General features: G+C 38.4%; 1 protein-coding gene across 1 annotated transcript in view; it reads left to right on the top strand.

The window, feature by feature from the left end:
- The window catches only part of VPS41 (VPS41 subunit of HOPS complex), a 194578-nt gene that overhangs the window by 12326 nt on the left and 169715 nt on the right, over positions 1-12537 (top strand). The gene's annotated exons all lie outside the window — the stretch shown is intronic.

Raw genomic sequence — 12537 nt, forward strand, 5'->3', positions numbered from 1 at the left:
TCATAGGTGATTAAACCTCAAAAAGGAATATGTTGGTCATCTTTTAAAGTATTAGATAGATTCATTTAAAAAATAAACGAGAAAAGGAGCAAAAAGTGTTTTCCTTATTTTGAACAATATTTTAATCCTAAGCGTGTTGGCAGTGAGGAAATTCATGCCAAATTTTACAAACTAATCTTGACAGTTAAAAACCTATTTTTAAAAATAACCATTGTAGGGTCTGCAGTATTTATTCTTTGTTCTTTTAATGAATATGATGTGCTTTTTAGTATAATTTCTGAATCACGGAAATGATATTTCATAAAAAGGGAAGTAGCTACTTAAAAACTGTTAGGGAGCTCAGTTGTAGTAAAGATTGTATTTTAAGGAGAAAAAGTAATATATAAAGGAAGCCTTTAAAAAATTTCTTCTCAAGGCTATGCATAAAAAAATAAGTTTAAGCATGCTGCTGCTGCTACTGCTGCTAAGTCACTTCAGTCGTGTCCGACTCTGTGTGACCCCATAGACGGTAGCCCACCAGGCTCCCCTGTCCCTGGGATTCTCCAGGCAAGAACACTGGAGTGGGTTGCCATTTCCTTCTCCAATGCATGAAAGTGAAAAGTGAAAGGGAAGTCGCTCAGTCGTGTCCGACCCTTAGCGACCCCATGGACTGCAGCCTACCAGGCTCCTCCATCCATGGGATTTTCCAGGCAAGAGTACTGGAGTGGGGTGCCATTGCCTTCTCCATGTTTAAGCATAACACTGATCAATTAGCTTATTAGTTTTATGAATGGACTAATAATAATAGTTACATTTTTTTTTTCTTATAGTATTTCCTTTGGCTCAGAGGACTATAAAAGTATCTATGATAACTTTTGGAAATCCACACCAATATGCTATTTAATATAATCTATTAAATTTGGACTGATATTACAGATAGTCTCTTTTATGCTTTGGGGAGAAAAGGTGGTCTTATACATATTCCTCTAGAGAACATCTTGCATATTATGCCATCATACATTTGTAGTTTTTCTGTAGAGTTGTAGTTCCTAACATTTTCACTACTAAAGATCTGTGATGCTGTTTTAATCCTGGTAAAGTGTAACTGAAATTACTTATAGATAGGATATAATAATTGTTGATTTTCAATAATGCATTGAAAGCATTTCAGAGCACCGTTTTTACTTTTGGAGAATTCTACTTAATTGAGAACCCTGTGTTCTGAGGATCACTAGTTCAGAATCCTACAGTGTTGGAGCCCTGTCCAGGAATTTCATTTCCAGGGTGAGCAGGATGTTGGCAGCTGTGTCCATCTAAATCTTTCCACCTGTATTTCAGGTATGAAATGATCCAGAAAGAGAGCAAACAAAAGAATCCGTAAGCCATGCCTCTAGCATAATTAGGCAGCAGGGAGCACTGTAAACTTCAAAATAAGTAGGGAAATAAATATTTGAAACCAAGAGAGCCAGCTTTAGATTGACTGGAGCTGAGGATCAGATGGATGGAAATGAAGGGAGTGTGGCCAAGCCCCAGTGGTGGCACAAAACAAGGGGAAGTCATGCCCAGTCCCAAGTGGGGAAGTTGTGAGTACAGGTCTGAGCTTGGTGGATCTGAGAACTGATTGTTGAGAATCTAAAGGAAGGAGTTTGAAAATTCGTGAAACACCAAAAGTACAGTATTGGGACGGGGCCACTTCTGCAGACAAGGGGGAGGCATTCCCTGGAGGTCTGGTGGTACAGGGAAAAGGAAAAAGCAAGAGATATCAAGGTGTCAGAAGCAAACAATATTGTACAATCAGGAGATTCACCTCTTCTCTCCACACCACCAGAAAAAGGATGCCACTTACTAAAGAAAATGTGGGACTTCCTTGGTGGTCCAGTGGTTAAGACTCAGCACTTCGCGTGCAGAGGGCACAGGTTTGATCCCTGGTCGAGGCACTGAGATCTCACGTGCCCCACACATCATGGGCCATGCCCAAAATTTAACAACAAACAAAATGCCCTTCCCTTACCAGTGTAACTAAGAAACCTAGTAAACCACCCAAACACCTCACCTCTCCCTGGGAGCACCTGATTATGCTGTCCAGGAACATCTGTCATTTAAAGATGATCTGAAATGGTAGCATCCATACAAAACTGCTTACAGGATAAAAAAGTAGTGAGAATCAAAAATTTTCCAAGAGAACACTGGCGTAACACTCCATCATAAGCTGAATATCTTGAAACAAACAAGCACACAAAAAAACTATCTTAAACCAGAAATTTAAAAATCTCAGAATAGAAATGAACCCAAAACTAGGAAGTTAAGGAATAAAGTTAATGACATTTCAAGAATGAAATGGAAATGAAAGGTATTTTATTGTCGAGAAAACTGAAGCCCAAAAAGTAACCTGACAGTCTAATGTCATAGCTGCTTTGTGGGAGAAATGGGTTCAGATTCTTGTCCCCAGACTCTGGGTTCTTTTGGTCATCTTGCCTTCCAGCCATGGTGCCTTCTCAGGATGGTACCTCGGATTCATCTCTCAGCTGTGCTTCATACTTGCTATGTTACTTTGGGCATTGTGTCAATTCTTCCATTCTTCGGCTTCTTGATGTGAAAAATGGGAGTGACTGCTAACCTCGTATGGTTGTTGTGAGGATTAGAGAAGATTGATGTTTGCAAAGCATCATGTTTGGCGTTTAGCACGTGGGAAGCACTCTGGGAATATTAGTGATCTCCAGCTTCTATTTTAGCTATGGTGCTGGTGGCTGATTTTACAGCCTGGTGCTTCAACCTGAGGGCCTCAGAGAGTCTTCCCACACTGGCTCTAGGAAAGTGGTTACCATCCCAGATATTACCAATTCTAGTGAGTTTATGCACCAGCAGAATAGTTAGGCTGGTGGTAGAGCTGAATGAAGTCCTTGTAGCTATAGTGAGTTGGCTTGCAGTCCAGTCTTTGGAGAAGATTTTCTTAGATTTCTCACTCAGTTTGAACCACTTTCCACTTTTAAGATTGATATTGGTATTGACATACCACTTGATTCCCAGAGAATCTTTATTCTTCCTTTTCTGCCTCTGTCCCTTCTTCCCATTAGGGTTTTTTTTTTTTTTTGTAAAGATGTTTTTTATGAGTCTTTATTGAATCTGTTACAATATTGCTTATTTTATGTTATTGTTTTTTCTGCCGGAAGGCATGTGGGATCTTAGCTCCCCCACCAGGGATCGAACCTGCATCCCCTGCATTGGAAAGCAAAGTCTTAACCACTGGACCACCAGCGAAGTCCCCCCCTATTTGGTTTTGTAACTGTTAATTAAGCTTTCTCTTTTTGTACGTATAGGCTTTCCTTTATGAATAAGCATGTTTAAGTGCTCAGGTGATTTCCATTTTTGTGAACAACACTTAGTGTTTTCAACCATGTAGTGTAGTAATTTATTTTTCTACCACTTTATGAAATGCTGCATTTCATATAAACTGGACTTTCACATTATAAGAAAACTACAGTGTTAGGTTATTCTGAAGTTCTTTTATTAACTTTTAATTTTTAAATTTTTAGTTGTAAAATATACATAAGACAAAATATACCATCTTAACCATTTTTAAGTATACAGTTCAGTATCATTGGGAGAAGGCAATGGCACCCCACTCCAGTACTCTTGTCTAGAAAGTCCCATGGATGGAGGAGCCTGGGAGGCTGCAGTCCATGGGGTCGCTAAGAGTCAGACACAACTGAGCGACTTCACTTTCACTTTTCACTTTGATGCATTGGAGAAGGAAATGGCAACCCACTCCAGTGTTCTTGCCTGGAGAATCCCAGGGACGGGGGAGCCTGGTGGGCTGCCGTCTATGGGGTCGCACAGAGTCGGACACGACTGAAGCGACTTAGTAGTAGTAGTAGTAGTAGTCAGTATCATTAAGTTTATTCACATTGTTGGGCAGCCTGTTTCTGGAACTTTTCTCCACCAATACTTATTTTCCTTTTTGTTTTTGATAGTAGCTATCCTGACAGGTGTGAGGAGATATCTTATTGTTGTTTGATTTGCATTTCCCCCAAAATCAGTGGTGTTAAGCATCTTTTCATATGCTTGTGGACCATTTGTGTATCTTTGGAGATATATCCAGGTTCTTTGGCCATTTTCTGATAGAGTTGTTTGGTTTTTTTGGTTGAGTTGAATCCTTTATATATTCTGAATATTAACCCTTTTCAGGTATAGATATGGATATCAGATGGATACCTGGATATTAATGCCTTATTCAGTAGCTATAAATATAACTCAGCAACCTGTGGATAGCATGGATGGATAGATGGATAGCTAGCTAGGTAGGCAGGTATAGATTTGTGTGATTTACCTGTATTTGTGTGTGTGTGTGTCTGCGCGCTCAGTCACACCTGACTCTGCAGCCCCATGGATGGTAGCCTGCCAGGTTCCTCTGTCCATGGGATTTTCCAGGCAAGAATATTAGAGTGGATTGCCATTTCATACTCCAGGTGATCTTCCTGACCCAGGGATCGAAGCTTGGTCTCTTGTGTCTCCTGCATTCTATACCACAGCACCACCTGGAAAGCCCTACTTACATCCATATCTCTGTATATAAAAGATATTGGTAATACATAAAGAATATATATTAATATATGTATCCCTTTTTAATTATACGATATACAGATATTTAAACGTTTTCTCCCATTCCATAGGTTGGTTGCTATTTCATTCTCTGGAGTCTATCTTTGATATGTAGGCATTTTTAATTTGGATGTAATCCAGTTATCCCTTTTTACTTTTGTTTCTTGTGCTCTTGGTGTCATATCTGAGAAATCTTTGCCAAATCCAATGTAGTGAAGCTTCCTTCTGGGTTTTCTTCAAAGTTCTTATTTTAAAGAGTTTGAGAAAATAACACTGAATACTCAGAACTATCAGTATATTTTTCACTAATCTTGAAAACTGCAGCCAAATGAAATGAATTTGAGGTATGAAGTATAATTAAAATATTTGAAAGTGATATATATGTCAAGATGTCAATCTTTAAGAATTTTAACTTGTTCTTTACACTTAAAGTAGAAATGCAAAGCCAGGTTACAACCAAGATAGGAAGTAATGTTTATTTAATAAGCTACATAGTTAGGGGTCTTGCGATCATATTAATAATTAATGGAAAATTTGGAAGATAAACTGATCCTCATATCTAGGATTTTTTTTGTTTTTAATATACAGTCATCTGTTTTTTCCATGTTGATATGATGAGCCAGACTATTTTTTAGACAGTGTTTCTCTTGTAAAGTTTAACAGAAAAGTATATTATCTTCAAAAAGATTTCATTCTCATCTTGAAGCTCAAAGACCTTTTCAGTTTTTAGGGATGGATGGCTACTGTCATATAGGTATGATATTTTGGATGATGTTACAGATTTTGGTTTATTCAACTAGTAGGGTAAGATACTGATTTCAGAATCTTTGAACTTATTTTTTATTCTGGAGATGAGAGGATTGTCTAGCTAATGTATGTATGACATTAATAATTTTGATAAAATTCCTGTTTTGTCATAAAATATATATTATTTTAGAATAATAAACATATATAAAATAATGTTAATTATGAGTTACATCCGTTTTGAAAAGTATATCAATTTCTGTGTGCAGAAATTTAGCTTCAAGCATGTTCATTACAACTTTGAATTATAAAAATTTGGAAACAGGCTAAATATCTAGGAATAAGGAATTGTATTATCTTTATAATTTAGAAAAGCTTTTTACAAAAATACCATGCGGGATAGTTGGCAAGCTCTTTTGGTCAGTGTTTAGATAGTAAATACTTAAAGCTTTGTAATCCGAGAGACAATATTGAAGATATTATGTAGGTATGTAACCATATAAAAATGTAAAAGCCCTTCTTAGTTTGTAGATTGTACAAAACCAGGCATCTGGCTGGATTTGGCCGTGGACTGTAGTTTGCTAATTCCTGATTAGCATATCATCCAGTTTCTCTTCAACTTCCAAAGTGCACATATGATCATAGGGAAAAATACTACAAGGCCATGTTATCGCTGGGTCATGTGACTCTCATTTACTATTATAATCTGTCTTCATTTTTCTAAATTTTTATAACAAATATGCATTACCTATGGGGCTTCCCTGATGACTCAGATGGTAAAGAATCTGGCTGCAGTGCAGAAGACCTAGGTTTGATCCTTGGGTCAGGAAGATCCCCTGGGAGAGAAGGGGAGAGAAGGGAATGGCTATCCACTCCAGTATTCTTGCCTGGAGAATTCCATGGACAGAAGAGCCTGGCAGGCTACAGTCAGTCCATGGGGTTCTAAAGAGTCACACATGACTGAGCGACTAACACTTACGTGCTTATGTATTACTTTATATACTTAACAAAACAATACAAGTATTCCTTTTTAACAAAACATATTAATGTCTATGCTGCTGCTAAGTTGCTTCAGTCGTGTCCGACTCTGTGCGACCCCATAGACGGCAGCCCACCAGACCCCGCTGTCCCTGGGATTCTTCAGGCAAGAACACTGGAGCGGGTTGCCATTTCCTCCTCCAATGCATGAAAGTGAAAAGTGAAAGTGAAATCTCTCAGTCGTGTCTGACTCTTAGCGACCCCATGGACTGCAGCCTACCGGGCTCCGCCGTCCACGGGATTTTCCAGGCAAGAGTACTGGAGTGGGGTGCATTGCCTTCTCCCCTTAATGTCTATACATGTTAGAAAAGTCCATAGCAGTTGCTGTTATAGAACTTTTGGGTTGCAAAGGTATGGAACCTGACATAAAACTGTGTCCTTTCCTCCCTACCTCAAACTCAGACAGGGGAATTAGAGGAAAACTTTGGTTTATTTCTTGGCCTCTGTTATTTCAAGATTTTATGTAAGGCCAGAATAGTTTATACTCTAATAAACATTTTTTTTTTCCTGAGATTTTTTTTTTTAAGTGTTAAATTCTGAGATAATTGTAGATTCACTTGCCAAAATAAGAAGTAATACAGAGAGATTCTTTATACCACCTACCTAGTTCCAAAATGCTAACATCTTGGGTAACTAATATTGCACAATCAGATGTGATATGCTATGAGACTGATATTGGTGCAGTCTTGCAAACCTTAATCAGATTTTACCAGTTTTTTGTGCATTCGTGTGTGTAAGTGTATATTTGATTGTGTGCACTTTTATCACATGTGAAGATGCTGTCACGATATAGAACCATTCATTACAGGGAGAAAAACAAGTTCCCTTGTAAGTCACAGCCACTCCCTCCCCTGCCCCCATGCCTGGCAGCCACTGTTCTATTCTCCATCTCTGTATGTTTGTCATTGCAAGTGTATTATACGGATGGAACCGTGCAGTGTGTTTATCTTTTGAGATTGACTTTCTCCTACTCTGCCAGTCTTGTCTTTTCCCTGGCATGATGAGAACATTTACATTGAAGGCAATTATTGACACATCAGGGCTTAAGACTGCAATTTTTTGTTTTCTGTTTGTTCCTGTTTTTCACTTCCTCTTGTTTCTCTTTTTTTGTTTTTTTGTTTTTGTTTCTCTTTTCTTCCCTGTCAGTGAGTTGCTTGAACATTTTCCTGAAATTCTGCATTGATTTATTTATAACAGTATTTTTGAGTACATTACTTCGTGTGATTTTCTTAATGGTTGCTCTTTGTGTTAAAATATGCATATGTAACTGCTCACAGTCTGCTGGTGTCCTCAACATTGTAATATTTCTAGTCATGTGTGGAAACCTTACTTCCCATTTTTTTAAGTACAGTTGTCTTAAATATGTTTCATGTTCATTGAGCTTATCAGTTGGTATTAGACATTTTAATTCAAATATCAAATACGCTTTAAGAAGCTTATGAAAATAGGGATAATCTGCTGTGTTTACCCCTACTCCCACCCATTTTTATGTTTTCTTTTTAAAGTTCTAAACTTTTTTTCTGTTAACTTCTATCTTCTATTCCTTCCTGTTTAGAAAACTTTCTTTAGCCCATTCTTTAGGGATAGATTTGCAAGACACAAGTTCTTTTAGTCTTTCTTCATCTGAGAATGTCTTTATTTCCCTTTCATTTTGGGGGGATATTTTCATCAGATATAGCATTTGTGGTTGATAGTTGTTTACTTTTAGAACTTGAGAAATTATGTGCCATTGCCTTCTGGCCTCTGTCATTTCAAATGAGAAATCTGTTGTTTGAATTGGTGCTCCCCCATAAGTCATGTGTCATGTTTCCCCTGCTGCTTGCAAGACTTTTTTTAACGTTAGTATTTAGAAATTTAATTAGGATGTCTCTTAGAGTGGATTTCTTTGACTTCTCTTCTTTGAAGTTGGTTTAGCTAATTGAATCTGTAGGTTTATGTCCTTTACCAAATTTGGAAAAAGTTCAGTCATTATTTCTTCAAATACTTTTTCAGTTTTATTCTCTTCTCCTTCTGGGCCTTTGGTAATATGAATGTTAGTCCTTTTGTTATTGTTCACAGAGCCCTGAGACCATTCATTTTCTTCAGTCTGTTTTCTCTGTTTTGTTCAGATTGGATAAGTTCTGTTGATTGATCCCTAAGTTCATTAGTTTTATCCTGTCATCTCTGCTGTTGAACCCAAACATTGAGTTATTTGTTTTGGGTATTATATTTTCCAGTTCTAAAATTCTCATTTTTAAAAATAGCTTGTTTCTTTGCTGAAAGAGTCTGTCATTCCATTTGTTTTAAGAGAATTTATAATTGCTTGTTGAAGCACTTTTATGGGAGAAGGCAATGGCACCCCACTCCAGTACTCTTGCCTGGAAAATCCCATGGACGGAGAAGCCTGGTAGGCTGCAGTTCATGGGGTCGAAAAGAGTGGGACACGACTGCGTGACTTCACTTTCACTTTTCACTTTCATGCATTGGAGAAGGAAATGGCAACCCACTCCAGTGTTCTTGCCTGGAGAATCCCAGGGACGGGGGAGCCTGGTGGGCTGCCGTCTCTGGGGTCACACACAGTCAGACACGACTGAAGTGACTTAGCAGCAGCAGCAGCACTTTTATGATGGCTGCTTTAAAAATCTTTGCCAGATAATTCCAACACCTGATTCATTTTGTTCTTAGACATTTTAATGGAAGGCAGTATTTAAATTATGAAGAATCATCAGTCACTTCCATTTTTTTTTCAAGTTCACTTGTGACTTCCATGTGTCGTGCTCCTTGCTTTACATAGATTATTTAATTTTGACTGCAGTCCTATATTAGGCAGGATGCTGCAGTAACAAACAGTTCCAAAATTATAGTGGCTTAACACACCATAGATTTATTTCTGGGTAAAATCAGTGGTGTAGGAAAAGGAAATTGAGGTATTAACAATACAGAAAAAAGGTTTTTCCTATTTGTGGACCAGGTATAATGTGCTGTGGAAAACTTTGTTTATAAAGCTGGAAACAAGCTGTTCTGCTTCATGGAGATACATATTTTTTAAACCCTGCTTTGAATAGGTTCTTGGTATATTGTTTATTTGGAAGTTTATTCCACCTTTTTGTAGGAGTTTATTGGGTTGTACAAAAAACTTTGCAATAGAAGCATCAAATTGTTAGCCTAACCTTTCAAGATTAAACTTGCACAGCAAGAAGAGAATAACAAGAGGGAAAACATCAGGCTAAATGGGGATAGCAAGGAAAGAGAAGAGCACCAAATGGAAATTGAAATGTAGTGAGGTCTGCTTCCTACTAAGTAAAGGGTTCCAGTGACCTTTTGTTATTCATGAATGCAACTGAATAGTGAAACTAAGACTGATTCTGCCTATAGTGTGTTTCTTTAAATTGCCTGTAAATTACATGAGCTGTGCCTGGGCCATGACATGTGATAACTAATTGTTAATTAGCGTCACTTCTGTCCTTATGATTTTGTTACCATTGTTAGTAAACCTGCCTTCTAAGTGATGTCCATTTAGATCTGGCTCAGGTCTTCCAGATGTCACAATTAGGAGGCCTTGAATGTGTTAGCTGAATTAATTTTAACAAACCAGAAAGACTGACAGATAGCTGAGCCTATTTAAAATAAACCTATACATAGTTTATGTTGAATGAGGAATTAATTTTAAATGCACCTTCTGGGACATCTACCACAAGGAGAATTTTTTTTCAGCTTTGTTGACATGAAAACCAGTCATTGGGAGAAATCAGCAGATAGGTTTTTTAAATCAAAATGCATCACACAAAAAGTATTTAACCAGGTGGGTAGAACATTGTGAATCATTTATTGAAACTTAAATTGGTTCTTTACATCTATTAATTTTAATAAACAAATTGTCCCAACTAGTAACTGAAATGGTAATGTACCTTGTTATGAGATTGATTGGTGTGAGAAATGGAGCATGGGATTATAATATATCCTTCCAAATAGCCCTTGGATTAAAATTTTGCTTTTTCATTTAATGAGCTATTAATATTAACAGGTTCTGCTGATTATTGCATCATTCAGGCAAGGATAAACATTCTTTATGAAGCATATATTATAAAAATTATACATTTGGAAACTTAGTAGAAACTTTCCAGATGCAAGATTTGTGAATCTGTATTTCTGACACTTGTTAGCGATTGAGAAGATGAACATGACTTTTTCTGGTATGGTACATATTTGAACAGAATTTATAATTTTACTACCTAAGGAGAAGAAGTTATTTTAGACAGCCAAGATGGATTGATTATTTTCTTTATTCAATGAATGTTTGAGTAGTAGTATGTTTTGGATGCTAGGATATACCAGCACTTGATAAAGAAGGCAGACAACAAAAACATATATACCAAGTAATAATTAATGTGGTGGATAAAAATTAAATAACATTGGGTAAGGGGGCTGTGAAGTGGCCTGAGGGCTGTTGTTTTATCCTGAGCAGTCGGGGAGGCCTCCCTGATAAGGTGGCATTTAAGTAAATATTCAAGGGAAAGGTCTCCTCGATAAAAGGAAGAACAAATACGGTACCTACAAGTTGGGTCATGATAGAGGTCTTAGAGGATATGAGCTGGGCTGAAGCAGGATGGTAGGAAGTCTTGACTGAGAAACGCATGACCAAGAGCTAGAGTCTGAAGTCAGCTTATGGACTTTGGTTTTTACTGTAAAATCGGAAACCATTGGAGGGTCATTGTTTTAGTAAGATCACTTTGGATGATGTTTGAAAAAAGTCAGGGAGTGGTGGCAAGTAGGAAGCAGCAAGACCAGTTGGAAGGTTTTGGCAAAACTCTTGCTAGAGGTGATGTAGATTAGGGTAGTTTTAAAAAACATTCAGTGGTTCTTTATTTTTATTTTATTAATACTTATTTATTTAATTCTTTATTTGACTGTGCCAGGTCTTAGTTGTGGCATACAGGGTCTTTAGTTGTGGCACGTGAGATCTTCGGTTGTGGCATGCGAACTCTTGGGGCTTCTCTGGTGGCTCAGACGGTAAAGAATCTGCCTGTAGTGCAGGAGATCCAGGTTTGATCCCTGGGTCGGGCAGATCCCCTGGAGAAGGAAATGATTACCCACTCCAGTATTCTTGCCTGGAGAATTCCATGGACAGAGGAGCCTGGTGGGCTACAGTCCATGGAGTCACAGAGAGTCAGACATGACGGGGCGACCATCACTTTTTCTTTCATGTGAACTCTTAGTTGCATGTGGGATCTAGTTCCCTGATCAGGGATCGAACCTGGGCCCCCTGTGTTAGGAGTGCAGGGTCTTAGCCACTGGACCACCAGGGAAATCCCTCGTATATTTTTTGAAGTAGAGCCAATGGATTTCTTAACCGGGACATGGAAGTGTAAGTGAGAGAGGAATGAGGATGAATAGCTGGAACAATGGAGCTCTTGTTAATGGAGATAGGGGAAGTCCCTAGATAGCACTGGTTTTGTTGCTCAGGGTGAGTTAGTGGTGATGGTGGTAGTTGGGCAGGGTGGACAAATCAGAAATTCCATTTGAGGTGTTTTAAGTTGGAGATATCAATTAGACATCCAAGTGCAAATGTCAAGTAGGCAGTTGGATAAAAAAAGACTAGTGCAGGTCTGGGCTGAAGATAAGAATCTCTGAATCAATATCTGGATGGTATTTGAAAGTGAAAGTGAAGTCGCTCAGTCGTGTCCGACTCTTTGTGACCCCATGGACTGTAGCCTATCAGGTTCCTCCATCCATGGGATTTTCCAGGCAAGAGTACTTGAGTGGATTGCCATTTCCTTTTCCAGGAAGGAATTGAACCCAGGTTCTCCTGCATTGCAGGCAGATGCTTTACCGTCTGAGCCACCAGGGCAACTTTGAAATTGAGTGAGATCTCTTAGGGCATGAGGACAGATACATAAGAGACCTGATGTCTGGACTTAGGGGTACTCTAACTTTTTAGAGATCTGGTATATGAAGAGAAATCTTCAAAGGGGAGTGAGAAGGAGTAAGCAATAAAGTAGGAATAGAGCACTAGAAAGCAGTGTCCCAGAGGCCAAGGGAGGAATGCATCTCGGCAGAAAGAACGTGGTCAGTTATACCAGATACTGCTTGGAAGAGGAATAAGATGAGGTCTATGGCTTCACCCTTGGGTCTGTAAAGGTGAGCCCTTTGGTGTGATCCTTATAAGAGCAGTCATGGTGGCTCGTAGTGGGGAGGTGG

Source organism: Bos indicus, chromosome 4 (genome assembly GCF_029378745.1).
Source record: "Bos indicus isolate NIAB-ARS_2022 breed Sahiwal x Tharparkar chromosome 4, NIAB-ARS_B.indTharparkar_mat_pri_1.0, whole genome shotgun sequence".
Lineage (NCBI taxonomy): Eukaryota > Metazoa > Chordata > Mammalia > Artiodactyla > Bovidae > Bos > Bos indicus.